The sequence below is a fragment of the Tenrec ecaudatus genome, chromosome 6 (assembly GCF_050624435.1).
Source record: "Tenrec ecaudatus isolate mTenEca1 chromosome 6, mTenEca1.hap1, whole genome shotgun sequence".
Classification (NCBI taxonomy): domain Eukaryota; kingdom Metazoa; phylum Chordata; class Mammalia; order Afrosoricida; family Tenrecidae; genus Tenrec; species Tenrec ecaudatus.
In genome coordinates this window covers 114294710-114312059 of record NC_134535.1, presented here as the reverse complement: position 1 = coordinate 114312059, position 17350 = coordinate 114294710, and the positions used below count along the sequence as shown (strand labels likewise).

At 39.0% G+C, this 17350-nt stretch overlaps 2 pseudogenes; one reads left to right on the top strand and one right to left on the bottom strand.

The window, feature by feature from the left end:
* Positions 1–8802: 8802 nt before the first annotated feature.
* On the bottom strand, positions 8803–9715 carry LOC142451591 (aspartate aminotransferase, mitochondrial pseudogene; annotated as a pseudogene).
* A 7088-nt stretch (positions 9716–16803) lies between these two features.
* LOC142451938 (U1 spliceosomal RNA) lies at positions 16804–16954 on the top strand (annotated as a pseudogene).
* The last annotated feature ends 396 nt before the right edge of the window (positions 16955–17350 follow it).

The window sequence follows — 17350 nt, the reverse complement described above, 5'->3', positions numbered from 1 at the left end:
GTTGTACACTGTTGCACAATCTTTTCAGAACCACAAAATAGAAAACTTGATTAACAGTTTAACCTGGTGGAACGAATTCCAAATTCACTAGTTGACATTTTTGCCCGTTGGGGAAGTTGATGGACATCTAGGACTAGGTTTGTCATCAATCAACAGTTCACCTAATTAGAATTGAGAAAACCTCTTGTGCACTTGAGTTTTTCCCATACACCTGCTTTTGTAAACTGTTCAACATCACAACAGTTTCTGGGGTATTTTTCCTAAACAGGAAACAAAATTCCACAGCCACATGCTATTCTCTTAAATTGGCCATCACAACAAACGATGTTGGAGCGAAACTGCTTTTAGGAAAAATTCGCATGACCAGAGAGCAACTTCCCAGGCAACACCAGTTGGTGCACTAACTCAGAGAGAATTGCTTGATGCTTGCCTAGTGGGAAAAAAATGTCCTATGAAAGTTCTGCTCCACCAGCGCAATTCTGGTTTCTTTTTCCCCCTGTGTAGTGGGAGGGGTACCCCCACGTGTGCTCTTGTGACATAAAGTGCTGTTCATATAGTAGATCCTTTGGTGTGAGGCTGCTCATAGCATGTGTCTTGGATAACTGATTATGAAAACTTACAATATAAACCTTTAAGACTATTGTTGTAACTAACAATAATTAATCTTTTGGGAAACTGTTCATAGTGTAGTCATCTCTGATGGATACTTCCCAACTCTCTTACTTTTGCCACCATCACATTTTGGTATCATCACATTATGAGCACAAAATACATGATATTGATTTTAACAATTTTGAATTATCTTTATTAAACTACCTGCATTGTTTTTCATGTACGTATTGGTCTATCTGCATTATACATGCAGACAGGCTGTTCCTGTTACTTCTGGACAATCATTAAACTGCTAGGAATGCAAAGTAAATTCCCACTGGCATCAATCAGGTTATGGGTACTTTGCACATCTATGATCAAACCACACATGAGACACACCGTGTTGGCAAAGGAAAACCATAATAATTATCTATAGAAAGCAAACATTAAACAATATCAAGAGTTGTCCAAAGGAAACATTTACCCTTCCACAGTTTACCATGATGATTCTTCTGCCACTCTTCTTGTGGCATGACCCTTATATGAGATCTCCTGCATCGCTGCCATTGGACACTTCTGAGCTGTGGTTCCAGGTCCTGAGATGCTAGCAGAAAATGTGGAGTTTTTGTCACCAACTACCTGCACTCTTGCTGTCCAGGAGATAGGCATTAACCCCTGCATGGATACCCTGAAGGCTCTGCCTGCACTGATCATTACAGTTCCTCCTGAAGCCCTCCTCCTGAAGGAACTCAGCTCTCACTCTATGCGTTCTGCAAGCTCACTGCCATTGTCTCTCATTATCTTCAGAATTTACTCTTTCATGTGACTCTCAGAGATTCTCAGCACAGGCACTCAAGCTTGTTGGTCCAATAGATATGCTTTTCTGTGTCAGCTTCTTTTCCTATAGGGTAGTGAGGTCCCCAAGCACCCCTATGGAATTAAGCTTTTTAAGTCTATTGTGATGATAAAATCCCCCAATCTCATCAGTAGGCTATAGTCTCCATAATGAATAGTTATCCTAAACTCTCAAATTCCTGAAAGTGAATTTCTATCATTCCAATCAACCATTTTATGGGAATAAAAATACCATGGTTAGAAAAGTCATAAAAATCAGTTGACTCCATCTGTTTTTTCATCCATCTACTGACTATTTCCACCTAGAATTAGTTGTAGGGGTAGTAATGTTAAACTCCATTCATGTCATGTTTGATACACTTTATCTCTACTGATGTGTCAACTTTCTATCACTGATAAAGACTTTTGTGAATGCTGTTTTCTAAGCTTGAGTTTTCCTGGCTAAACCCAATCTGTCCTTCATGTCTCGGGGTATATAGAATCTTCCTTATTTATAATCTTCATAAGCCGACATGACTGAAATAAACTTCAGTCTCGTGTTGTCTGGATTCCTTTCACCAACCAGCGCCAGAAAGCATGTCATATTCTATCACGTTTCTTTACAAACCCAAGTAGAAAGCATGTTCTTGACCCACCAAAACCAAACCTACAGCCATCAAGTGAATTCTGACTCACAGTCACCCTAAAGGACAGAGCAGAACTGTTCCTTATTGTTCCCCACACTAGACTTTTATGGGATCCGACAGTTTCGTCTTTCTCTTGTAGCCCATAGTGCTGACTTAGCAGTAAGCCAGCCAAAGCTCAACCCACTGCCCTAGCAGGGCTCCTACAGGTTTTGAAGGGGTATTCTATTAGTTAACCACTTTTAACTTGCCCAGTGCTTGTCAAAAAGCCTGGATTAAGCAACTGGTTATGAACATGGGAATATTTCAGTCTTCTGAAGACAGAGTTTGTCTTTTGAATTAATTCGTACAGTTCAATGTTAGTAAAATGTTGTGAGATTCACAGGGAGGGTCCCTATCATTTCTTGATATGTTACTAGGGAGGTTTTAGTTTTAATTAGTCATATAGGAAAAGCACATTCTCCCCAAGTGAGGAAACTGGTCTGTAAATTACTGAGGCAGCAGAATTGCAAGCTTAGAGGCAATCAAAATGATAACCAGAGAATTGCCAGGCAAACACTATATAGCACCTGCACCACCGCAGGATGACATCTGGTTACTGAGAGTTCATCAAGGGCAATGACTTAGCTCCCATTACCAAGTACAGAGTTGACACATGAAATGAAATACTTAGGAGGAATGCCTAACACTCTCCCACCGGCACATGAAAGTCCATAAATCCCTGTCTGGTGGGTCTCTCCTGACACAGCGATATCCTCCGCAGCTGATGACGTCTGTGGTTAAAAAATAAAAAACAGCAGTTACACAAACATATCTTTACCTTTAGTTCCCCCTTTCAGAGCCACCCAAAACTCCATGAGTGTACATTTGCGTGTATTAATATACAATGTACAAAACTGGTATCACTTCTTCAATGCACTCTGCATCCAAAATGATCATAGATCTCTACTTGTAAGTGCTGTTGAGATGATTCCAATCTGTAGTACCCCCACGGGACAGAATAGAACTATGCTATAGGGCTTTCTAGGCTACTATATTTATGGAATCAGAACATCAGGTTTTTTTCTCTCATTGACCTTTGGGTTATCAAAGAGAGTACTTAATCATTTTCTCATAAATTCTCCTTCAAGCATCAACTAACTCTTTAGATGTTTCTTCTACCTTTTTATCTCCTAAAGACTTCTTTCTTTCTTTCTTTCTTTCTTTCTTTCTTTCTTTCTTTCTTTCTTTCTTTTAAAACAGTCTTCTTTAGACGAGCAATTTTATTGCCTTGTATGTCAGGATAGGAAGGAAGATGGGATCAACGGCAATACTGATTCCAAACTATTCAGCTCTGATCCTCTTTGTAAAATAAACAAAAACTGTTTGTGACAGTGCTTCCATTTGCTTGTACTCACCCTCTTTCTATAGCTCCACTCAGAGTTGTTTGTCAGCTCGATTCCTATATTTTTACTATAAGATTTACTGTAAGTTATTTACTCTGTAATTTTTTGTGTGATACAAAATTTATTGTGCCTATCTAGCTGATAAACATGTGGGGTTAATTGAAAAGTGGAGAGATAAATGGCTCGGTGAGTTGCGCCTTTCCAGTTCTCAAGTCTCTTGCTTTCTGATGGTTGGCACAGGGTGCAGCTGCCTTAGCCAGTTCCCTGCTTCAGCTGGCAAGGCTCACCTCCTGCAAGATATCCCCGAGGAGAATCCACATTGACCTACCCCCGACACAGCCCTGGGTGCTGGAGCAACTGTCTGGAGACCCCTGCCAGCACTGAGATGCTTACACATTCACTAACTTGGTTTTACTCCTGCAGTTGGTGTCATTGCGTCTGTTTTGTGAGATGGAGGAGGACCTTGTGGATTGGTGTTGGACATGTGGGTTAATGAGTCAATGTTGGACTTGTGGGCTTAGGAAGCACTGGGTTGGGATGTTTTCTTGATGTGCACTTACCCTTTATCTAAATTCTCTTTTATACATGAGTTTCTGTGGATTTGTTTCTCTAAAGCACCCAGACAAACACATTTTGGATGATCCTCTTCTGCTGAGGAGTGCCTAACATAGTATGATAAAAGCTCTAAAATTTTAAAAACTTCAAAAATTGACTGCTACTGGGTTCCTGGAAAGAAATTATATCTAATAAGTAAAAATTTCAGGTATTGCTTGTTATCTCATAATTTAGAAGTGAAACAAATGAAAATCACATAGAATCCAATGTCTTATGGTAGAAAGTTATTATTTTAAAGATGGAATTAATGTCTCAAAATGGAAAATATCTGTGGTTATCATTTACAGGGCTATAATAGTAAGTATCAGTTCAAGCAAATGAAATTTTTTATGAACTTTGTCTTCAGTTAGGTCAAGCAATCTACTTTCCATGTAATCTCCTGGTTTAAATATGTATACTTTCCACAAAGCATAGTTAAATGAAAGTGAAAGAACAGTTAGCCTGTGAATTATGCCTTCAAATATGGATACATATGAACGTGTTCAAAGAACTCGATGCTTGTCCAAAAACCTGCCAGCTAGCACACCTCAGAGAACCTGCAGGCACCCTCCTCGCATCCTTCTTTTCAGCAGCGTGCTCCCAGCAAGAGCATTCACTCAGGTTGACAGTCAAAATTTTATACATTAAAGTACCAGATCATTTAACCTTGATGATTAGCACGATGATGTCTAAGGAGTCTCCTTTTGTGTCACCCAATCAGAATGCTTTTCTTCCAAGTTCCTGTATTCTTTAGGTTTAGATCTGAGAATATTTCTTCTTGCTGCAGTTATTTCATGACTCCTTGTAATATGTTGCCCAATCTTGAATAATTTTGTTCCTTTACTTGACACACACACACACACACACACACACACACACGTCTTTTTATTGTAAATTGTGTGAAGGTTTTCAAAGCAAATCATCAATTTGTCCTCTTTACTTGCTATAGCCAAAATTTCCAGTTACATTTTTTGACATTTTGTGTGTCAGAAGTGGGAATTTAGAAGTCTTATCTTTTGTGGCCCTGAGAAGATAGGGATTTGAAATTCTAGTGTCAATATTAAGCCATCGAAAGGCACCCATTTCCACAATTTATCAGGATTTAATGGGATAATGTTCTCTCAAATCATGCACTCTGCCTTCTTTTGTTGACTCTGAGAATTATTTAATGGTCTGGGTTTGTTTGTTTGTTTATTTTTGTCTTGTCTGAATTCATTTTGATCTTGAAAGAATTGCTGCCAAATTTTATCTCTGCTGGTTGCAATAGTCGAGGTTATGAAGAATGTACTGTTCTCAAAGTTTTCAAGTTTGCAAAAGCCCAGGCTCTAAAGGAAATGCTGGTTAAAGGCAGTTAGAATCTCCATCGTTTGGAGAAACCTGTTCAAAGGATGACTCAAAAGCAGCAGATGGGTCAAAATAAGGTGGGTTGTTTGCTGGTCACAAGACTTCTTCTGCAACAAGACGTGCACGGGTATAATCAAAACATATTCTCCTACCCCCGGACGATTCCCATCAGCATTTTCCTGAGTCTGAGAGTCCTAAACTTAGAATAAACATGAAACAGTTTTGATGACAGAGGATATTACTTTGAGGACAAAGGTGCACCTGACCCAGGTGCCCCTTACTGCCCCAGACAAGCTTATCTTTCTTGGCCTGTGAGCCAACGCAGCTAGTCAAGACTCTCCCTCCACTGGGCTTTGGCAGCCTGAGTGGTTAGCAGATCACGTGGGCACGTTTGGTCAGACCATGGCTGGGGTCAGGCGCACCTTAGTCCTCAAAGTAACAGTCTGGCTCTTCAACATTCTAAAGAGGTTTTGTGCAGCAGATTTAGCTAATGCAATGTGTCTTTTGATTGTTTTGAGTGCTGCTTCCATGGGTACTGATAGTGGACTCAAGCAAAACAAAAAACCCAAACAAAAAAAAGCATCCTTGACAACTTCAATGCTTTCTTCATTCGTCATGTTACCTAGGAGAACAGTTGTGAGGACTTGGGCCTTTTTGACATTAAGTTGTAATTGAAACAGAAGGGTACAATCCTTGATCTTCATCAGCAAGAACTTTAATTCCTCCTCACCTTCAACAAACTAATTTGTGCCATTTGCATAGCATAGGTTGTTAATACATCTTCCTCCAATCCTAATGCGGCATTCTTCTCCATGCTGCTCTGAAGATCTGCCCCGCATACAGATTGAACAGTCTGGTGAGAAGATAAAATCTTGATACACACCTTTCCTGATGTGACACCATCCAGTATTCCCTTCTGCTATTTGCACAACTGTCTTTTGACCCAGGTACAAGTTCCTCATGAGCATAATGAAGTATTTTGGAATTCCCCTTCTGTTCAAGATTTATTATGGTCCACACATTTGAATGTCTTTGCTGAGTCAATGGAACACAAGCAAATAGTTTTTTTCTGGTATTCTATGCTTTGATCCACGATCCATCTGACACCAGCAATGATATCCTTTGTTCCTTGTCCTCTTCTGAATCTGGCTGAATGTTTGGTAGTTCCCATCAACGTACTGCTGCAAATATTGCTGGATGATCTTAAGCAACATTATACTTGCATTCAAGATCAATGATACTGTCAGTTGGCCAAGTAGCTGCCTTCTAAATGTCCTACATAGATGAGTGCGTGCTTCCAGTGTTTCATCAGATTGCACACTTTTCATTGGGTATTCTGTTAATTCCCGAAGCCTTGTTTTTGGCTAATGCTTTCCATGCAGTGTAAACTCATTCCTTCAGCACCAGTGGTTCTTGCTCATGTGCTACCTGCTGAGCTGGTGGAATGTCAGCCAGTTCTTTTTTGGCACCGTGACTGTATGTTCTTCCCATATTCTTGTGATGCTTCCTGTATCTGTCAGTATTTTTCCCATTGAATCTTTCAGGATTTCAACTCGAACTTTGACTTTTTTTCTTGAGTTCTTTTAGTTTCAGATAGGCTGAGCATGTTCTCCCCTTTGGGTTTCCTAATTCTAGATCTTTGCCCTTATTTTTTAGGTTTTTATACTTTTAATTATAAAATCTTTCTTTGTCTTCGTGAGCTGTGCTTTGGAACTTTCTAGTCAAGCCCTTTGACCATACTTTCATCAATTTTCTTTAGCTAGTCTGTGATTAAGAAAACATTTCCTAGTGCCTTCGGGCACCTATTTTGATCTCTTCTTTCTTTTTAATGGCCTTTTGCTTTCTTCATGAATGATGGTCATGATGGGCTTCTACAGCTCATCAGGTTCTCTGTCATTAGTGTTCAATGTGTCAAATCTGTTCTTGAGATGGTCTCAAAATTCAGGTAGGATAGACTGAAGTCTGTATTTTTGGTTCTCATGGGCTTGTTTTAATTTTCTTCAGCCTTACCCTGAAATTTCATATGAGAAATTTATGGTATGTTCCACAATTGACCACTGGTCTGGTTAAGTTGCTGATATTGAGTTTCTCTGTAGTGTCTTCCCACAGATGTAGTAAATTTTATTTCTGTTTATTCCATAAGGAGAAAGCCATGTATACAGTGGCCTTTTGTGTTGTTGAAAAAGATATTTGCTATGAACAAGTTATTGGTATTGAAAATTCTGTCATGTGATCTCCAGCTTCATTTTTATCACCAAGTCTATATTCAACTTCCTCTTTGTTTCTAACATTTGCATTCCAATCACTAATAATTATCAAAGCATCTTAATTGCATGTTTGATCAATTTTGTGACTGAAGCTTTGGGTAGAATTCTTCAATTTCTTCATCACTAGCTTTTGTGGCTGGTGAATAAATTTTAATAATAGTTTTATTGATTTTATTTCCAGGAATGTAGATAGATTTAATGAAAACAGAAAGCATTGTTTCATGGTGCATGATTTCCAGCATAGTAATTTATATTATTTTCTGATTTAAAATAACCAATTCCAGTCAATTTCAGCTCACTAATGATTAGTATATTGAATTTTATCAGTTCAGTTTCATTTTTTACAACTCCCAATTTTCTCAAATTTATACTTCCCACATTCCATTTCTAACCATTAAATTTTGCCAGTGTTTCTACTTACTTTGAGTTTTGCCTTATCATCAAATGAAAACGCTCAAGGCTCTGCTTCCATAGGTGTTACCAGATTCATGTCACCATAATACACTCACCTCCAGGAAGCAGCTCCTCTTTATTCTCTTGTTGAGTGCTCTCAGATCCATGTTCATGGAGAGGAAGGCTTAATATAGTGAAAATGTCATTACTACTTAAAGCAATTCATAAATGCAATACAATTCCTAACTTCATTCTTAAAACAAATGGAGAAATAAAAACCCTAATTACTCACTTCATTTGGAGAGAGAAGAGTCCCAGGAGAAACCAAGAACTTCTCAAAAAGGAAAACAAAGAAGGAGATGTGGCACTACCTGACCTTAAATCCTATTACACCATCGCAGTAGTCTAAGCAGCCTCATACTGCTACAATGATAGCTACATAGATCAGTGGAACGAATAGAAAACCCAGAAATAAATGCATCTGCTAGCACTCACTAATTTTTTATGAAGGCCAGAAAACATTCAGTGGGAAAGGGACATCCTCTTCATCAAATAATTTTGAAAAGTGTGGATTTTCATTTGCAGAGGAGAAGAATGAAACAGCATGCATACTTTGTCCTGTACATTAAAATGAACTCAAGATGAATTAGAAACCTGAGGGAGTTAGTTCATTGTGCCAACCTGGCCAATAAACACATGTGGGGTTAATTGAAGGGTGGAGGGATAAATGGCTCGGTGAACCTCGCCTTTCTAGTTGGAGACCAGCTGGGTCCGCTTGCTGATAGTGCAGTCTGCCATGCCTTTGACTTCTGTTGAGAAAATCTGCGCCTTGGTGAAGGGGGTTGGAATACATGGGACAGATCAAAATCTCCAACTGAGCCTCCGCCTTCGTGGAGCCTTCAGCATCCACGTGCTCCCCACGCAAGCCCGTGTTCTTGGCGCAGGACTGGCAGGGGCATGCTTTAATACCCTTGGTTGATGAAGTGGCGCACAGCCCAGGTGTCCTTGTGACCATCTGCACTGGCAACTGCAAAACAGACTCTCTTTCTTCACTGCGTTGGCGACCTCCTTCCACCGCTCAGGGCGGGGATCCACTCCGGGGTTTGTGAACACAGGTATGCCATCAATACCACCTGTGAAGTCAAAACCGCAAGTCTTGGGGTCCTGGTACCGATACCCAGGAAGCTGCATGCCAGTGTCTGTGAAGATGGGCGTGTGGTTTCCCTGGGAGGGCTTGGAAGAAAGACGTCGAGGCTGAACATAAAGAATGTTTGCAGGAAACTGGTTCTGATCCTGAGTGTACTGGTCCAGAAATAGTCTTCACGGTGACACACAAGCCACTTGTCAACACCTCGCTGTTCTCACCTAGGGCTAGTTCTGCAGATGCCAGTACCCCCAATGGGCAGGTATTCCTTGTCAAGATTTAGCAGCAACCTGGGCCTCAGCCTTCCGGACACTAGGAACACAAAGAGCTTTCCTTTGTCATCCTGGTAGGCCCCAACTCCCAGGTTCATCTTTTTGCTGTTGGTATCTCTCTTCAAAGCTTCAGTGACTCCCAGGATGGTACCCGGGGCCCCATCTCTACATGGGCCTACCAGGAGCTGTCTCTGGCAGAAGCTGCGGTGGAAATCAATGGCGACTCCGCAGAGGACAACAGGGCCATGGAGGGTGGGAGGAGGGCAGTGGTTCGTGGCTGGCGGCAGGACAGATCCGAGGACAAGTGGGTCTCTAGTCACTTTTGACTCATGGAAGTGTCTGTTGATTTCACGTGACTTTAGATCAATGATATCTGGGAGTAATAGGTTTTCTTTCTCTCCCTTCATCTGGAAAAACCAATCCAACACACTTCGGAAAGACAAAAAAAAAAAAAACCCCACAACATCACAACAATCCAAGCTGATGTGAGTCTTCCTCTGTTAAAGTGGTTTTAAATATGTACACATAAAGGAGGTGATATATGGTTCATGGGCTCCAGACAGGTTCACTACCGCTTAGTTTGGGAAACAGATTAGAAGATTACCTAACCTGAGAGTAGAGCCTGCCTTTGCCTTGGTATTTATCCCTACACAAGTAGACACATACAATATTTATCCTATTGTGATTCAGCATAATGGTTTTCAAGTCTATCCATGTTGAGAAGTGTCTCCTGGTTTCATCACTGCCTTTTAGAGACACATAGCCTTCCATGTTGTGCATGTATATGAGTTTCTTTATCCACTCTTCAACTGATAGGCATGTGGACTGTTTTAAGCTTCTTGCTATTGTGACTAATGCTGCCATGAAGATGGGCAGCATATCTCTGTTCATATTCTGTCTCTAACTTCTTTGGAGTAAATACCTAGCAGAGGTATTGTTGGGTTGTATGGTGTTTACATTCCCACTTGTTTAAAATAGCAGCATATTTCTTTTGGAAAATGCTGTGGATATTTTCAAGCTCACTAGGCATGGATCAAATTTTCAGTGTCTCCTTATTCTGTCCAGCATTTGATGTTCTATGTGATTTTTCAACTGTGCTATCCTTGTGTTCAAGAGATATTTCATCAATGATTTGATTGGCATCTCCCAGATGGATAGTGATTGTCAACATCTCTTTCTGTGTTTGTTAGATAATTTAGTATCATCCCTGGTGAATTGACTATTTATGTTTTTTTACTGTTATAAGGTTATTAACTTTTACTTATTGAAGTGTTATAGGATTCTCTAAATTTTAACAATTAGTCCCTTGTCTGTTGTGTCATTAGCAATGTCTCCTCCCCCCAGTTCATGCATTTTCTCTTACTCTTTTGATGTATATAAGTATTTTATTGTTAATAGGTCCCAGTCATCTATTTTGTATTCATCTGTCTGTGCTTCCAATACATATATATACTGTAATAAGAGTCTGAAGTTTGTCCTAATTTTCTCTTTTATGATTCTTAATTTACATTTATATTAGTCTGGGTACTTTAGAGAAACAAATCCACAGAAACTCATGTATAAGAGAGAGTTTTATATAAAGGCTAAGTGCACATCAAGAAAACATCCCAACTCGGTGCTGCCAAAGCCCACATATCCACATTAACCCTTATGTCCGACACTAATCCACAGTCTTCCTTCATCTTACAAATTACACATAATGATGCCAATTGTAGGAGGAAAGCTGAATCAGTGAATGTTTAAGCATTTCAGTGCTGGCAGGGTCTCCACATGGCTGCTCGAGCACCCCACCCAGGGCTGCATCGTGGTAGGTCCATGACGGTTCTCCTCAGGGATGTCCTGCAGGAAGTGAGTCTTGCCAGCAGAAGCAGGGAACTGACAAAGACAGCTGCACCCTGGTTCGACATCAGAAAGCAAGAGACCCGAGAACTAGATCGGTGAGTTTCACTGAGACATTTATCTCTCCACCCTTCAATTAACCCCACATGTGTTTATCTGCCAGATTGACACAATGAGCTATCTCAATCCACCCCTTGCCAACTTGTAACGTGTACATCATTCTTTAGACTCACAATTGAAATTAAGTAACACCTACACCTTAATCCTATAATCCTGTGAATATGTTCCCTCACCTACGAAAGTTTGTAAGCCAACCACTTCATGCCTTTCCCCCATAATTTTGGGTATCAAATTTATATACTGCCAACTTATGTCAACCCAGTGCTCTGAGGAGACAATACAGTTGAAACCTTGTGAATTCTGCATCCATAAGCAAAGTCAAGTCTGGACAGGCCATCCATCCATCAAGTCAGCAACAGTATGCACCAGTTCACATGCTCAAAAATCTCTCCATCTGGTTGAGTTCTGGTCACCTCAATGTGGGCTACCCCACTCAGCCTCCACATTTATCTCTCTGCCCTTCAACTAACCCCATATGTGTTTATCAGCCAGGTTGGCACAATAAATTAACTATCTCACAAGTTTAAAACACTATCAATATAATGCTAGGTTGTTTTTTTTAATCTTTATGTCCTCCCGGTAGTATTTGTTAACCTTACCTATATTTTAACCAAAACATTGTTGCCAGTTTGCTTTCACATTATGAAGTATTCCTCCTAGATGCACCAGCTATTAGACTATGCTCATGGATTCTTGAAATCCTGCTTTCATTCTTCTAGGAATTGATAATAAAAGATACTGAACATGTAATTGCTTAAATTTAACTAAACAGCTTTCAAGTTCCACCAAATGATGAATATTTCTTGAAATACTAGTCCTCACTGAAGCTATTTCAGGCCACCAACCTGAATTATTTGAGCGTGCAAACTCACTAAAAGAAAGTTTGAATATTTAAAAGGGTCCCAATTCCATATTATTCATGATTTGGGGGCTTTACCGCACCCTTCTGAGATTGTACCCATAAAAAGACAAGTCACCAACCCACGCAATCCCTCCAGCTGCAGAGATCAGAGGAAATGATTTTCCTAATAAAACAGTCACACTGGATGCCTCACAAATTATTTTAATCCCGACAGAAACAGGAAAAGATCCCTCTGATTTGTTTAATGAAATAACTTTAGAAGAATTCATAAAAATCCAGCAATTAGCTAAGATTAAGGAAATGAGAAATGAAAGATAGCAGAATGTTCTCAGAATTTTATCATCAAACTATGGTTAGGGCCTCTTCGGAACATTGTCTTCCTTCAATCACTTTATGTTCCTATGTTAAAGCCCTCCATGAGAGATCCCATTTAGGATGAAATAAAATGATTCAAAATTTAAAGAAATACTCATTGGTACAATTTTTGTAACTACTGAGCTTATTACTTTTCACTGCTCTTTTTATTCCTGTTACTATCCAGCAAACCTTTAAAAATTTTGCCTCGAAAATACCCATTACCTTCTGTGTCTGTTTGAATGGCAGTAAGACTTTATCTAATTTTCACCTTTATATATATATAAATATATTATGTATGTACATATAAAATGAATTGAGATTAGTATGTTGGGTAAAGCCCTTCTTCCCTATCATGCCACTACAAACTCTGTTACCAACAACGTTCTTGAAAATACAGGTGGGCCAGTGGCACATGGATAACGCGTCTGTCTATGGATCAGAAACTATGACATCCCCCACCCCCATACACACACAATTCAACTGGGGTACATCAACCATTCTTTGCAGTAGCAGAATCCATCAGTAACTAAAGAAGTATGTAAAAATCTACCAGCGACATCATTGTCCTAACCATTCAGTTTACTAGGATAATGGAAGAGATAATGTTATAGTAAAACCAATTAGTTAAACTTTCTGAGTCCTTAGGCTTACCCACATGCTAAGGTTAGCTCCCTGATCCTGGTTGAAGTCAGCTGTATTAGAGACATATAAGTTAACTCCACATGAAATTACAGATAGTAGCTTTCCTACTCTCTTTTCTTTTCTGATTCCAATGTAGCTAAATCTAAGTTAATAAAATATTGCCAATATTTGATTTTGTACCCTAAAGATCATCTTTCTTGAGTCATAGTAGCTTTTGACAGTCAGAATTTTGAAATGCAACCATTTCCTACTATCTAACCAGGTGACTACGTATATTGTAAGAACCACCAATTAAAATATTTCTTGCCAATTAAAATAGGCTTGCTATTTGTACCTTATCCCTAACCCTTTGTTGCCAACAAACAGACAGCCAAAACCTCAATCTACCTAGCTCAACTGGAGAGCGGTTAAATACCTTCCTGGACTGTCCAGCCAGGACTTAGGCTAAAATACAGACATTCAGTTGGCCAGAGCCTGAAGTTTATGACATCTAAGAGAGTCAGCTAGCTCAGGTCACTCAAACAAGCTTGAAAAATGCACCTCAAAACATGTTTAACTAAATTCCCTTTAGAAACTAATACATTCATTCATATAAAGGAATCAATGATTTTGAACAATGTTTTTTTGGTATCACCACTTAATAGCTGTATTGGTTATTATAATAACTTCACCATTACCAGACCTATGAGATGGTTTCCAATATCCAGTATACAAGTCTTCTACAAGGAGGCCTCAGAGGTGTTATGACACATGCAAAATTATTAACTAATATGTGAAAATTTCCCTAGATGACAGTGCCAAGGGACTTCAAGAAAGCAATATTATGACGGCATGCTTAAAAGACAGTAGTCCAAAATAGAATGGATCTTCCTGTCTTCATTGAAGCTCAAAGGTACTTTTACCATACTAAATCAGAGATTCCTCAGGAAATAGCTTGGTTCTTCAATTTGGCTGCTCCCCGTCTTTGTCAAGTATTCCAACTAATTTAATCGTACTCCTACACACCCCTTCTCTAAAACTAAAATTTTAAAGTGGAGATCTAAGCTATTGCATGGTGAATCCATCAGTGGTGGTCCCTGGTTAGTAGAGGAGTCTTAAAAGCTTATTAAGGATAACAGCCACCAATAAACTTATAGTCCTTGGCTTCCTTTCTTAGTGAGTATCTGGGGATGTAAAAGTAGGTGTCATCTAAAACACACACACACACACAAAGGCTCTTACACAAGAAGAATTACTCCTGTGTGGGCTACATGAGACCTGCTTGCTCTGAATAATAGGCATCACACATAGCAAAGTGAAGAGTAGATAAAAACCTGTAGCTTACAAGAAGATACTCTAAATAATTTAAGATACATAAAGAACATTTGAAATCCAGACATTTTCTTCCATAAAAGAACAATGTAATTTTAGTTATTTCTATTAATTTTAATGATTTACTTTGATCCTAGGTCTGGGGACTTAAAGGCTTAAGGTTAAATAAGCGGCAATCTAGCAGAGAAGCAAGTCCACATAGAAGAAGCACACCAGCCTGTGTGATCATGAGGTGTCGACGGAATCAGGTAAGGGGCATCAGAAGACACAAAACAAAGAAAAAAAACCATATTGTTGATAATGAGGAGGGTTGGAGCAGAGATCTAAAACCCATCTGTAGACCATGGGACATCAGCTCACCAAAGGGTCACAAGGAAGGAATGAGTCAACCAGGGGATGGTACAGCACCAATTAAACACAATATTCCTCTGGTTCCTTGTGGCTTCCTCACACCCCACTATCATGACCTCAGTCCTGCCTTCCACTGCCAGCTAGAATGGAACATGTGCACTGGTATCAAGAAGAACTCACGGCACACAGAATCCGGGGCAGATAAACCCCTAAGGAAAAGAAATGGGAGTAGTGCTACCAGGAGGTAGGGCAAGGAGGGGCAGAGAAAACTGTGGTTAAAGGGAGAAAGAAGTTGCTTTAAAATATGAAAATAATAATACTTTATAATTTTTCAAGGGATCATGAGGGGGAGAGGAGAGAGAGTTAAAAAAAAAGGAGCTGATACTAAGGGCTCAAATAGAAAATAAATGTTTACTAAATAATGATGGCAACATATGTAAATAAATGCTTGATACAATTGATGTGTGGATTATTATAAGACCTATAAGAGCCCCGAATAGAATGATTAAAAATTTTTTAATTTAAAATAAAAATCATCATTAAAAAGTACATAAACTTTAAGATCTAGGAGAAAACACTGAAGTTTTAATCAAGACTAAATTTTATTAGGAAGGAGGCTATTTTTCAAATTTCACCCTATTTATAATCTAAGGAGCAGATAATTAAGAATCTATCCATATTCTAAAAATTGCATATATAAATTAATGTAAACATTTTTTAAATACTTTAAATTTCTTCTTTTAGGGTTGCTTTACTTATTCGAAGGAGCTGTGTGTTGTGATGTCTATGAATTGTAAATTATCTTTACATGACATATAGTCAGTCTCTCTCTCCTTCTCTCTTCCCCCATCTATCTCTTCTGATTATGTGTATATAATTATAAATTACTATATGTATTCTGATATATGCATCTATATAAGTTTTCTTTCACAGTGTCTTGACTATTTTGCAGAATAACCCTTTATCTTTCAGGACAATACTATTTTTTAAATGTTTTTCTTTCTTTCCTTCCTTTTTTCCTCATTTTTTCTACAGTTTATTCTTAGGCACTTAATGTGGGAACAATTGTTCAAAGTCAATATTGTATTAAGTCAAATATTTAACTGACTATAAACTTATGATCTAAATTAATAAACCTGACAAAACAAACAAAATCATTGAACACTGAATATTAAATAATTTAAAAATGCATTTTTTCCAAATATACCATGTCAAATAATTATCATTTTTTCTTATTTCTAATTTTAGTCAGTACTGATTTTAAAATAAATTTATTTGACCATTTCCCACAAAATTTCATATAATAAATGCTCATTTATATTGAATGCAATGATAAACCAACAGATCCAGGGCCTTAGCACTCTCTGGAGCTTATACTTCCCACTGGAAGAGAGTCATTAACGACACCATCACATAATTAAGTTTTTACATGCTGTGCTATGAAGAAACAGGATGTAATGCAATAAGAAGATGAATGGAACCAACCTCTTTAGAGAAATCAAGAGGGGGTGGAATTAGGGTTTAACTGAGAATAGAAAAGCATTGATTAATACTAATAGTCGTGAGAGTAGTGGGGATTTGAAGGGAGCCGAGTCTGTGAAAAGGACCAGTGGCACCTGAGAAAGGCATGTTGAGAAGTTGGCATGTTTCTAGTGTAGAGCATGTGTGCCCAGAATTCAACCAATAAAGGTGACCTGCAAGCAGGCCAGGATAAAGGACCTTCTTGGCCCTTGGTTGTAAATTTTTTTTAAATGGCTGGGACTATTAAGTTGGAAGTATTATCACATTTGAAAATAAAAGTAGACAAAGTTTGAGTTGGCTGGCTGCATTTATATTGTTTAAAGAAAAATGGTATCCTTACCTGGCCGGGGAGATGCCATGATCACGAAGGTGGCTTTCCCAGGGCGAGGCTCACCCATTGCACTCCCCTGAGGTTTCCCCAAATGTGGGAAACTGGACCACATGATTTGTGGTAGTGGGGGACTGCGTTCGCGCTCTCCCTTTCTTAAAATAAAAAAGGGAAATGGTAAAGGTATATTGTAACTTGGTTCCTTAGGTAATGGGACTCAATGGGAAATGTGGCAGAGTGGTTACACGCTCAGAGCTAGTCACTGAATGGCTAACTGCTGCTGCCTTTGTGTCTGGAGAGGTCATTACAACAGTGGAGGAGAGTAGAGTGGGCTAAACAGGACTTGCAAAGTAGAATCTCGGCACTTTGGCAATAATTAGGAAGATACAATTTTTAAATAACTGAAATTTAAGCCCAGGACACTGATGTTCCTACCATCCACGAGCAGGAGAAAGACTTGGCAATTTGCTCCCACAAATATTAGATTCTTGAAAACCTAGATTTAATTCTAGGTGCTGGGATATCTCTGATCAAGAAATCAAACACCACCA